We start from the raw sequence: 12,060 nt of genomic DNA, 5'->3' as shown, positions 1-12,060 counted from the left end.
GCCGGCGGGAGCGAGAGCCGGCTGTAGGCGGCTCCTTCCTGTGCAAACTTTTCTGTCCTCTTCCTCCTCCCGCCCTCCCCAACAGCTTCTCGGCGCCCGGCGTCCAGCCTCCCCGCCCTCGTCGCTGCCTCGGGGTAGCCGCGCGCCGGGCAGCGCGGTTCTCGGCGCCGGCCCCACCCCGCGCTCCGGGCCGCCAGGAGCCGATGGCCGAGGCGGGCAGGAGCCCCGCGGAGCCCCCGGGAGAGCCGGCCGGGCAGGCGGCGGCCGAGGTCCCCGAGCCCGAGGCGCCCGCCCGGCCGCCAGCGCCTGCCCTGCGCCGGCTGCCCGGGGACCCGAGCCCCCGCGGCCGCTCGCAGAGCGACCTGTCGTCGTGCTCGAGTCGGGGCCGCCCGCTCCGGGTCCACATCTCCGGCTCAGGTAAGGGCAGCTCGGGCGCTGGGGGCCGGGGGTAGGGCCGGCGCGGGCAGGTGGCTGCGATGGGGACCCAGCCAGCCCGGGGCGTCAGCGGGCAATGGCCCAGCCGGTTGGCGGCGGGAGTGGAGGAGGGGCTGGTGGGGGGGGGGTCGGGGCTGGGAGAAGCTGAACTCCCCCACCCCGCTGCCGCTATCCTCCTTGGTGGCCGGCGGCTCGGTACCCTCGGCGGGAGATGCTCCGCCCCGGCTGGGGCGCCGGGTGGGCGCGCGTTTCTCCCGGGCGAGACGCACCCGGCGGGATGCGGAGCGCTCCCACGCGGCCGTGCGGCTCTGCGGCGCCGGGGAGCCCCGGCTGCTCTGGTTCTTAGGCTTGTGCATCGGGAAGAGGAGGCTTCCCTCGGTCTTCAGCGCGACTTTGGCCCCTCGGAAGGGTGCGGTCCTCTCACGGTGGGGGTGGGGGGTTGGGCCAGTGCGAGTCTTGAACACCCTCCCAACCGCTCCTGCTTCTGAAACAAAGCCTTCCTTGGGGGTTTGCTGGTCCGAGGACCCGGAGTATGAGTTCTTCCTCCCTGTAAAACCCCACGCAGGTGGTGGTGAGAGTTTGGCCGTGATCCTTCACTGTGTGACCAAGGCTGGAGCCAGCCCCTCTGCGGTAGCACCTGCCCGCGGGTTCTCCTCTGCCCCGTGTGCACCCCCGGCTCCGGCGACTGCTCGGGGCACCGGACGGCCAGATCCAGGCTGAGGGCCGGTGCTGCCAGCGCGGAGCTGCGTAACGGGGGGGCAAATCGCTTAACCTTGTCTCTCACATCTCGGTGTTTAAAGTGGGAAGGAGAGGGTGGAACTACCACATGGGGAGGTTATGGGGGGATTAAATAATTAATGATTTAAAAATGCTTTTAAACAAAGCATTCTCTTAAGAACTGTAGAACCGTTTTTAAAAGTCCACCAGGCTTGTTAAGTTTCTGCAGATCGTTTTCTGATTTGCCATCTCCGGAGGATGCGTGAGAGCTGGGAAGCTGGGACTGAAGCTAACATCAAAGCTACCAGTAGCAGCGACAGGCCCTTGTAATGGTGCAGAGCTTACACCCTACCCTCCACCACTACTGCCTCAGGCTCTGTGCTCGGGGGCCAGGCCTTGAAGCGCCCAGGCGACCTCACTCCTACCTGAAGCCTAGTTTCCCCTTCAAAAAAAAGGCACATTTCCATGTCTCTGACTCCACTCCACCGGCAAGCCAGCTCTGTTTTCCATCAAAGCCCTCTTTCTTATTCCTTTTTTTAAAAATTTTTTCCTTATTTTTAAAAAATTTATTTATTTATTATTTATTTATTTTAGGCTGCGTCGGGTCTCAGTTGCGAGCGCCAGCTCTTCCTTGTGGTGCCCGGGCTTCTCTCTAGCTGTGGTGTGCGGGGGGTTTTTTCTCTCTCTAGTTGTGGCACGCGGGCTTAGTTGCCCCGCGGCATGTGGCATCTTAGTTCCCTGACCAGGGAAGAACCTGCGTCCGCTGCGTTGTAAGGCGGATTCTTTACCCCTGGACCACCAGGGAAGTCCCCTCTTACTTTTGTAATATCGCTTTTGCCGCACAACGTGTATATGTAGAAAAACATCAAACGTATTGTTGATCTGACTTCGCAGATCACTTTGGTTAAAGCCGGTTGGAATTGTTAAATACAGGTAGTGGGATGTAGGTTATGGGATGTTTGTGAAGAATCTTCTGCCAGATTCATATTGTGGAAAGTATTGAGTTGAATGTATTTTTCCTCCTGGTTTTTATGTCTTGGCCAGACTGAACTTGACCCCTGGATAATCTTGATTGATTTTTTTTTTTTTTTTAACAAAGATTAACCATTCAGGTGACTCTAAAGAGGCAACTGCAAATGTGTCCAGTTGGTGACGGTAGACAAAATAAGCATAGCGTGTATCACCATTTTTCATTTTCATAGATGGAAATCAAGGCCTACACGTAGAAAAGGGGCAGTAAAAACCTTTTAAATGTGTATGTGCAAAGTGCCCCTCATGTGAACTGTGAACTTCAATTTATAAAATTATTTTACCTCCAAGAACTCTATGCCTTCTGTGTACTTTTAAGGGATATTAGGAAGTGACAACTTTCAGCTGAGTTGTCCCCTGCACCCCAGGATGCTGACCCACGTGTGAAAGAGTGAACTTCTACGTGAGTGTATTTTATCTTCAGAACTGAGCCTTGGATTTCTTTAAGAGCAGGCTAAACATGATGAGGAACTTCCTGCATTTCTTAGGAGTCAGAGAGAAAACGAGTGAGCTGGTCCCTCACTGACACACAGTATTTCCCTAGAATCCTGCAGCCTCTGCAGCCAGGCTGGATGGATGGGGAATCAGACAGATGACCGGGCTGATAACAGAATTGTCTTAGAGACACAATAGGAAGGTTACAACCTCTTGTGAAAACATTCCTTGACCATAGGGTAGCCCAGTTTCTAGGCCCTCCCCAGAAGTTCTGGGGACACAAGTGGGCAGTATCCAAAGCGAGATCATATGTGGCCTGGCCAGAGCCAGCCCCAGACCAGCAGCTCCGGCATCATCTCAGAATCTTGGACCCTACCCCAGACCTGCTTAATCCCAGTCTGCATGTCACAAGATCCCCAGGTTGTTATAGGAACATTAACGTTTGAGAAGCATTACTCTCTGCCACTGGTTTGCAAAGTTGGTTACACATAGGAGTCCCTTGGCGAGTTAAAAAAAAAAAACCACCACCACCAAAATCACAGCAAAACAATTCATGGCTAGGTCCCAGCCCCAGAGATTCTGATTTAATTGGCATCAGGTGATCCTAATGTGTGGCAAGGTTTGGGAACCACCGTGCTATGGCCTGTATATCAGCATGACTTGCTGCCGTATGTGTTGTGATATTGTGACCAGGGTTGGCCTGGGCAAGTGTAAGGCTGAAGGCTTGGGTTTGGTACCTTCTCACATCCCTACTGGTATTCTCCTCTGCTGCTCCCACCTCCCAAGTGGCTTTTCTCACTCCCTTTTTTTGATTTCAGCTAGTTGCCAGTAAGTCCTTCCCAAGGGTTAACTTCTAATAATGAGTTAATTACCTGGTGGGAGTCTTTGGGAGAGTGTTGAGGGGGGAGGGAACTTTGCAGTGGTGTGTGGCTGGGAGGGGGCAGAGGAGGAGAGGGAGGAGAATACTGCAAAGTGTTCACCAAGGGTTGTCAGAGAAGAGCCTCACTCCGGAACAAACAGCCATCCCCATCTGTCACCCCACATCCCAGCACTGCTTCCTTTCTGCCCTTCTGTCCGTAAAAGAATAATAAAAACTATGAAACTCGAAGTTTTTGCCTATTATGCCAATAAGAGACAATCCAATACAAAAAAATATTTTTAAAAGACCAGCTCTGTACTTGCACTGTATTGGTGCTGTGGAGATATCACAAGAGAATCCACTTTCTGTTTGTACTTTATTACTGGATTTTTGTCAAGAAAAGCATCTCAGGCTTCAATGGCTTTTATTTAACTTGTGATTTGAATAGTTAATTTTTCACATGATAAAAATGCATGTGCTTTGTCAGCAAAATCTCTAGTTTTAAATTTTAAAATCCATACAAAATGTGAAGAAAGCCATATATTTTCAAATAAGTACACTTTAAAAATATAACTGAAGTAAAATTGGAATTGATACATCAGCCCTGTTATTGAGCTTAGAAAACCATTGCTTTATGGTTTTGAATTCACTGTTCTGGAATTCAACAGAAGTTCTGGATTTTTAAAATCTAGTATTTCTTTGTAAATAAAGTGGTGTTTTATCCATTAAAAAAAATAAAATCCCAAAGCAAGGTTTTCATGATACGTGGACAGGTGTTCTCTTAATTTTCAGGTCACTCTTCTTCTGCATTGAGAACTTTAATATATTCAGCGGGTTCTGATGGTCTTTTCTGATAAGCCCAATGTTTAGTAAGTAAAGAGCCTTAGGACACAGTCCAGGATTTACTCCTATTGTCAGCTCTCATCAAGTACTGACTGTGGACCTACTGTGTACCAGGTGCTGTGCTGGACCCATCGGGCTGTGGGAGTACCAAGAGGCATTTGCTGTCTTCAAGCTATGACTCTTAGTCTTGCACGTAGGGCTGCACAGAACAGAAAACATTTGAGCCACCTTAAAAAGGGAGGTATGAGCAGATGGGCCACTTCATCAGCTTGGTGTCCAGACACAGTCTCATCTCTTTTGGTACCCTGATTCATCCCTCCGGCATCCCTTTGCCCTAGTATACATAGGTGTGTAGGTAATGGCAAATCCAGTATCTTTGTCTTGAGTCTTTCATCGCTGGTGTGTTCAGTGCCTGGTGGAGTGAGAATCTAGTCAACCTAGATGTTCTCTCCATCCATACCTGCTACTACCTGGCCACTGCCACGAGGTGCTGCTGTCCAAGACAGGTTCTGCAGTTGATGGTCACCTGTCCCACTGGGGGAAGTCCTTGCTGTCTACACCTTGCCGGTGCTCCCAGAGTGCCTCCCACTGCCCTCTAGGTTCTAACTACTCCAGTTGGTGTTTGCAGGCTCAGCCTTTGTTATCCAAAGCATGATGATGTGCTGTGCCAGGGTGGGGAGGTCCCAAGGGAACGCTTGGTCCCCGATCACAGCGGGGCTGGAGCAGCCCTAGGCAGGAACAATGGATGCTGGCTCACTTTCCATTCACATAACTCAGAGTGTTTTTTGTTTTGTTTTTTTTTTTTACTAAAAAAATACCATTTGGCTCTGGGTGTACTTTCTGTCTCTGCCTTCTCACAGGAGAGTAAAACCATCCTGCCAGGAAAGGCAGGGCAGTCTGGGCAGAGCAGACAAGGGGGGCTCAAATGCAGCCTGTGCCCTGCCCTGGCCAAGCTATACCGTCTGGGGTGGACCTGCATGCCCCCACCTCCTCCAAGAAGGGAACCTTTTTCTTTGTGCAAAGGCTGTGGGCTTCCCATCCAGCTAGGAGCTGCCCACTGGTCAGGCTTCATCCCAGAAGGGGTGCCTTTATCTAATGCTCACAAAGTCACCATATAAGCCAAGATGATCCTGTACCCGAGGTTAAGACATTTTAAAACTCAACATCACCTGTTATCCTGCAGCAGAGGCTGAAACACTAAAAATCATCTTCACGTGTTAGGTAAGGACATGCCTGTTAAGTCAGGCTGCACTTGACCTGGAGCTGAGACCAGAGAGCTGTCAGGAACGGAGGCAGCCCTACGGACCAGTTCCTCTTTCTCTTCTAGCGCTTCCTCAGGGATGGCACGGCCTCCCCAACTCTCAGCTTCTCTTTGCCTCTCTGCTTCCTAATCTGAACAGATGCTCCTGGTGAGAATCTGTTTTGTGGGTGCTTCCTCGTCCATCGACTTACACAAACCCTACCTCATAGCGCCTACCTCCCCACCACAGCTTACCTTCGCTTCCTCTTGGCTCTTGTCTGTATTTTACCTGGACAACTTTCTTCATGTTTTTCAGTTCAAATTCCCTAGAGAAGATCCACTGTTTGAAGCCATAGGTCATAGGTCACACAGAGGTCACAGAGACATTGTCTGTCTTGATCCGATACCCACCCAAACTCAAGCCAGCTGTGGCCTGGAGGGTGAAATCTTCACTTAGTGCCAATAAGGTCACTTAGGAAGAAGTGAGCCGGGGCAGTTTCATTCATTCATTCAACTAGTATTTATCGAGGTGAGGCCTGCTATGTGCCAGTCACTGTTCTAGGCTCTGGGTGTACAGAGATGAGCAGATATGGTCTGCAATTTGGGGAGTAAGAATGAAAGCAGAAAGGATATGGCTGGCCGGAGACAGCAGCCTGTGTAGTGGTCTAAGCCATTGTTATTTGCCATGTTTATGCTCAAAAAATGACTGGTGATGGTGGTAATGACTCTTGTTCTTGTTTTCAGAGGATGCCTGAAGAGCGAATTATACCTAAACTGGGGAAGCTCTAGGTGGCATCAGTAGTTCAATAGTAGCTCTGAGACTGCTGGCAAAGCTGTGGACTTGTTTTGAGCTCCAGCCACTGCAGGTAGTACACTAGGTGAGGGAGCATACCTTGATTTTTTCTTCATTCATTCAGTCAACAAACAGCTAGTGGGCTAAACACAGAGGCTGTAAAGACATCCCTAAAGGAACAGTGGGGGGAAGACAGGCAAATAAACCAGTGACTGCAGTGCCACCAAGTCTGAGCTATGACTTGTGCCCAGTCCTGGGCCTGGGGGAGAACTTAGAAGGCTCAGCTGTAGGAAATGGCTTGGGGGAGGGTAATCAGGAAGGGCTTCCTGGAGGAGGTGAAACCTATACTATCTCCAGGCAAGAGGAGGAACAGGAAGATGGAGGAGGAGTGTTTGGGGAGAGGAAAGAGTACAGGAAAAACACCAAGGCCTGAAACAACCCGGCATCATCAGAAAACACTCAGCAGTAGGGTCCTGGGGGAGAGAAGGGAGGTTAGGGTGCTGGGCCAAGGCCAGAGAATGAGAGCTTCCTGTGTCTGAATGCTTCCCGGGAGACACAATTTAGGTGACATTTGTAAGGCATTTGCAAGCTTGATAGGGGGCGTGTTCGGAGTGTATTCTGACATGGACACTGAGGGACAATGGTGAGGAGAACACAGCCAGCTGAGATTTGAGACACAGAATCACGGTTATTATCAGTGTGATCCTGGTCGGCTTACTTCCCCTCCTTCCGCTTGGCTTCCTTATATCTGACCTGGAAATGATTAGTAACGGTAACGCCTAGCTCATAGGGTTCATGTCAGGCTGAAACTGTGAAAGTGCTTTTGGACTTTAAAGTGCCATGTAAATGGTGGCGCCTTGGGCACCCGTCTATTACAGGACTTACTATGGTGTAGTAAACTGTGCATCCTTCCTCGTGCTGTAACAGCACTGAAAACAGAAACTATGTTTATTTGATTTTTGCATTCTCAGTGCCAGATACGGGGCCTGGTATATAGTAGGTGCTTACTAAATATTTATGGACTTGATGCATGAATTCCCTAAAAGTCAGTTCTTTTGACATGAAGTCATAAATCAAAAAACTAGGCAAAGTGATAAAAAATATAAATGGAAAGTTGGATAGAACCTATGATTTCCAAATGTTTAAAACACACACACACACACCACACACACACACACACACACCCACACACCCCAAAATTAACTGGAGTGTTTTTGAAGAGCTGTTGATGAAATCCTGAGCGCTTCCTTGGGAGTATTGTGCGAACCTTGCTTCACAATATCTTCGTAAAAGCAGTTTGTGAAAGGGAAGTCGTGAACGTCAGTCCAGCCTCGGGCTGGTGTCGGGGATTCTGCAGCCTCCTTGCAGGGCAGTGCTGGGTGTTGGATGCAAGAGCGTAGGCAAGAGGGCTTAGAAGGAAGTGAACTTTCACGCGAATCCAGTCCTGCATATTTATACACGCTATCACATTTCACCTTTATAGCAACCCTGTGACATAGCTAAGTATCAGCTCCACTTTTTAGCTAAGGAAACTGGCTTCAGAAAAATGGAATAACCCAGCCAGTCCCACAGGTAGCAGAGAAGTAGTAGAACGGATACTCAAATCTTTATGACTTCAAAGCTCACGCTCTTTTCCTTACCTAATAGAACCTTAGTGCACAGCCATCGCCACTCAGGGAAAACGACTTGTATGTACCCCACCACCAGGGCGGAAATCCAGTTATGTTTTACTCTACAGATACTATTCTGAGATCATCAGAATAAACATGTTTCCATCAAAAGGTCATTTTCAGGCCCCAGCCAGTTGTCTGTCTATTTTAAGGTCTATCCAACACTTCAGATTTCTAGTATAAACAACAAATTTGGATTAACTGTAACGGGATTCTGGGATCCTGTATTTTCAGGCAAGCATGCTTCAGTGATCGTTACTGAGGTGCGTTCTTTTAACCTAAAACTACTCAATCTTGGAGTCATGTGTGTAATTCATGTCCAGGAACCATGTCTTGTCTCAGAGTACAAGTGTAGTTTCAGTTACAAAAGTGAAGCTCAGGAAGAAAACCCTGAAGCAGCTTTAGTGTTTTTAAAACACCCTACTGGCTGACTCATTATCTTTGATCACACTAGCTGAAATTTGCACGGAGAAGTGGGTTGCAAGGCTTGCCTTAGAAAGGTTTCTGAGATCTAGCTCACTGCGTGACCTATTGGCTAAAACTTGACATTTATATACCTTACTTAGCAGTTTCTCGATGCCTCTGTGAAGGCTTGAGAAAAAGTAGCTATTGCTTACCCCTCATAACAGGAAGAAACTTGTGACTTAAAGAAAAGTGCATTATCTATCCCCAGAGCTCAGGGCTGTGACTAGGGTGGGAATATCATCGGTGTGATGCTTCAATTCTAGATCAGCAGCTCACATATTTTAAGCGCGTGACGTATAATTTATGGCCACGATTCAGGTCATCAGGTTGGTCTGTAATCTTTTGCCTTCATGTATATTTTAACCTACCTGAATGGCGTCTTCTTTATGGGTCTCATTTCTATTAGATAATAATTGAGTAACCTAAACATCAATAACAAACATTTATCAAATCCTTCTTCTCCAACCTGCTGGGCTTTATAAATCTTTGATTGCTGCTTCTCTAGATGAAGAGGACAGAAAGATTTGATGATGACAAAGAACATGATTTGTATTTAATAAATGTAATAGAACTTATGTCTTCAAATGAATGTTATCTTTTAGAATTGTCATATACTTATGCCAATTATGGAAGATATGCTTATTTCAATTAGGATTCTGCTGGGTGAAACAGTGTTTAACAAAAGCTTTATGATTAAAATATTCAATCCCTCATTTTATCCACTTTCCCTGATTACAGCACGACTGTAGCTCTTTCTAAAAATCATGTCTAACTTTCAGAGACATGGATTTACTGTCAGTGGGGAAGATTTGAAGAGACATTCCAGAAATGGCCAGGATAGTGGCCACATTGTGGGAATACGTATACTGTCTCCCAGCATGATTATTTTGGTGGGAATAACAATCATTTGGACATCTAAGTCATTCATGTTACTTTATAGTAATACTTCATACCCCCAGAATATATAACAATTCGATTTAGTGTGTGGTAACCAAGCAGGTCAGTTTGGGCTATTAACGTAGTGACTCTGAGGTTAAGAAAGTAAAGAAGACAATGTGACATTTGTGGGAGGGCTTCAGTAAGGCATGAATGAGAAGATTATTAAGTGATAGCAAGGATTTGCTCAAAATGAACAATTTTCCATAGCCAGGAATAGAGACTCCCTTGTTCGAAAGAAGTTTTTGTTTTTGTTTGTATAAGGATATAAGAGCAGTTCAAAACCAGTAAGTAGAGTTGTGTATCATGAGGACCCAGAACCAGGAGCTGATAAATTGCCTGTGGCCAAGGAGGGCACTCTTTCACCATCTCTCCATCACTTTTTTCCGCTAGGGCTGTATCTATCTATCTATCTATCTATCTATCTATCTATCTATCTATCTATCAATCATCTTCCCATCCATCCTTGCATCCATCCATCCATGCATCCAGCCATACCAGATTTCTCTGCTATTACAAGCACGCGTTTCCTCAGAGTTTCCGCATTCACACGTCTTCAGTTAGAGCAAACAGAGACTCCTTGGTGTCCTTGGATCCAATTCCAAATGCCCAGCCTGGGTCAGGTAGCCATTCCCATAACCAGCTATATCCATTGTATAGGACAAGCAAGGCTGCTGGCACGCACTCTTATAGGTGCGGACAGGATAGTTCTTAGATTAGAGATGGTTAGGATGGGAAAACACACCAACGGTATCCACTACCTCAGTGTACCAGAGGACTGGCAAAGTGAGGAATTCCTGGGCTTCTGGGAAGCGAAAGAGCCACTGAAAAAAGCCAAATGCCTGTTAAGGTCAGAAAGAAGAAAAAAAGTGGGGTGGAGAGAGGGACAAATTAGGAATATGGGATTAACAGATACAGATTACTATACATAAACTAGATAAGCAATGAGGATTTACTGTATAGTACAGGAAATGATACTCAATATCTTGTAATAACCTACAATGGAATATAATCTGCAAACAAAAACAAAACCCAAAACGAATCACTATGCTGCACACCTGAAACTAACGCAGTATTGTAAATCAACTCTACTTCAATTAAAAAATAAATTAACTAAAAAAAGAGTGGGGTAATAAAATTGGATTGCATAAGGAAACAGTTGTCTCTGATGAAGCATATGTTCTATAGCACAGCAGGGTGTTTTGGAGTTATGGGGAAGGAAGCAGGAAGGCGGGCTCTTCCTAGGGAACAAGGTAAGAGTAGCAGGATGATGGAAGTCATTGGCCGGGATGCAGGGTGGGGACACCTGTTGGAGGGGTGGGTCACAGGGCGGATCTTATGGATTGAGGAGTGTGAAGAACACAGGGGAGATGGTTTGGGTGTGAAGACAGACAATCTTCTCTCTTGGCCGATTGATGGGATACCCCGTGTCTCCCTCCACAACCACCACACCAGCTGTAGGGTGCACATAATCGTGGTGCCACCTGGGCCCCTTGTATTTCCGTTCAGCCCTCATTGGTCATTTACCAGACATCCTCCACCCCGCATTCCTTTAGGAGCTTTAACGATGGGTCTCACACAGCAGATTATTTGTGCCTCTTTCCAAATGGAACTCTGAGGCAGTGAGGCTGATTCAAACCCTGGCTCTCTGTGGATTATGTTCTCCCAGAGGGTGACCCTGGCTTCTGGGGCCTGTTTGGGGTGTGGGATGGCATTCCTCTGGCCTGATATGATAAAACGTTTTTTTTTTTTTTAATTTTTAAAATTATTTATTTATTATTTTTGGCTGTGTTGGGTCTTCGTTTCTGTGCGAGGGCTTTCTCTAGTTGCGGCAAGCGGGGGCCACTCTTCATCGCGGTGCGCGGGCCTCTCACTATCGCGGCCTCTCTCGTTGCGGAGCACAGGCTCCAGACGCGCAGGCTCAGTAGTTGTGGCTCACGGGCCCAGTCGCTCCGCGGCATGTGGGATCTTCCCAGACCAGGGCTCGAACCTGTGTCCCCTGCATTGGCAGGCAGATTCTCAACCACTGCGCCACTAGGGAAGCCCCTGATAAAACATTTCTTAGCATAGGTTTAGGGTTGGCATTAGGTCACATGCAATTATCCAGATCAAGATTGGTAGTTTTTCACTGGGATGATGTTTCTTTAGGCAGCTGACAAATTCCCAGTGGGCTGGGATATGAAAAATGTCTGTGGCCTCAGGCAGTGGCAAGATGGGAGTGTCTGCCCCGGCCCAGGAATACACTGGAGGGACCAGCAGTTGCCAGAAAGCTGCAGAAAGAAAAAAGAAGGTGTTTTGAACTTTCTGGTGCCGAAAAACTTACCTTGTGCATCAAAATCTGTGTGTAAATGTCCCCCCGTCCCACCGTCCCGCTTTGGGCTTCCTGGCTGCCACTCCTCCCTTCTGTTTCTGCACACACATACTTTAACTGCTGCTCTTTGAGCCCTCTCCCTCCAAGGCGTCCCTTGATGTTCACGTTCGCAGGCCATCACCTGTGTTAAACTCTTACTGAGGCTGGGGGTGGAGGTGTCTCGATATGATTCAGCTGGTCCCTGTGCCCCAGCAAGGAAGCCCTTAATCCCAGGCTGTGGTTTTCAGCCATCATCACCTTGCCGCTCTGCTCATAGTCAACAAGCAG

At 47.9% G+C, this 12,060-nt stretch overlaps 1 protein-coding gene across 1 annotated transcript in view; it reads left to right on the top strand.

Annotated features, from left to right (window-relative positions):
* The first annotated feature begins 319 nt into the window (after positions 1-319).
* Positions 320-12,060, top strand: part of PHACTR2 (phosphatase and actin regulator 2) — a 262,820-nt gene continuing 251,079 nt past the window's right edge. The window contains exon 1 of the mRNA XM_036871324.1: positions 320-417. The gene's annotated coding sequence lies outside the window, so the exon portion shown is untranslated. The remainder of the gene's footprint in view (positions 418-12,060) is intronic.

This window comes from Balaenoptera musculus, chromosome 12 (assembly GCF_009873245.2).
Source record: "Balaenoptera musculus isolate JJ_BM4_2016_0621 chromosome 12, mBalMus1.pri.v3, whole genome shotgun sequence".
Lineage (NCBI taxonomy): Eukaryota > Metazoa > Chordata > Mammalia > Artiodactyla > Balaenopteridae > Balaenoptera > Balaenoptera musculus.
This window is presented reverse-complemented; position numbering and strand designations above follow the sequence as displayed.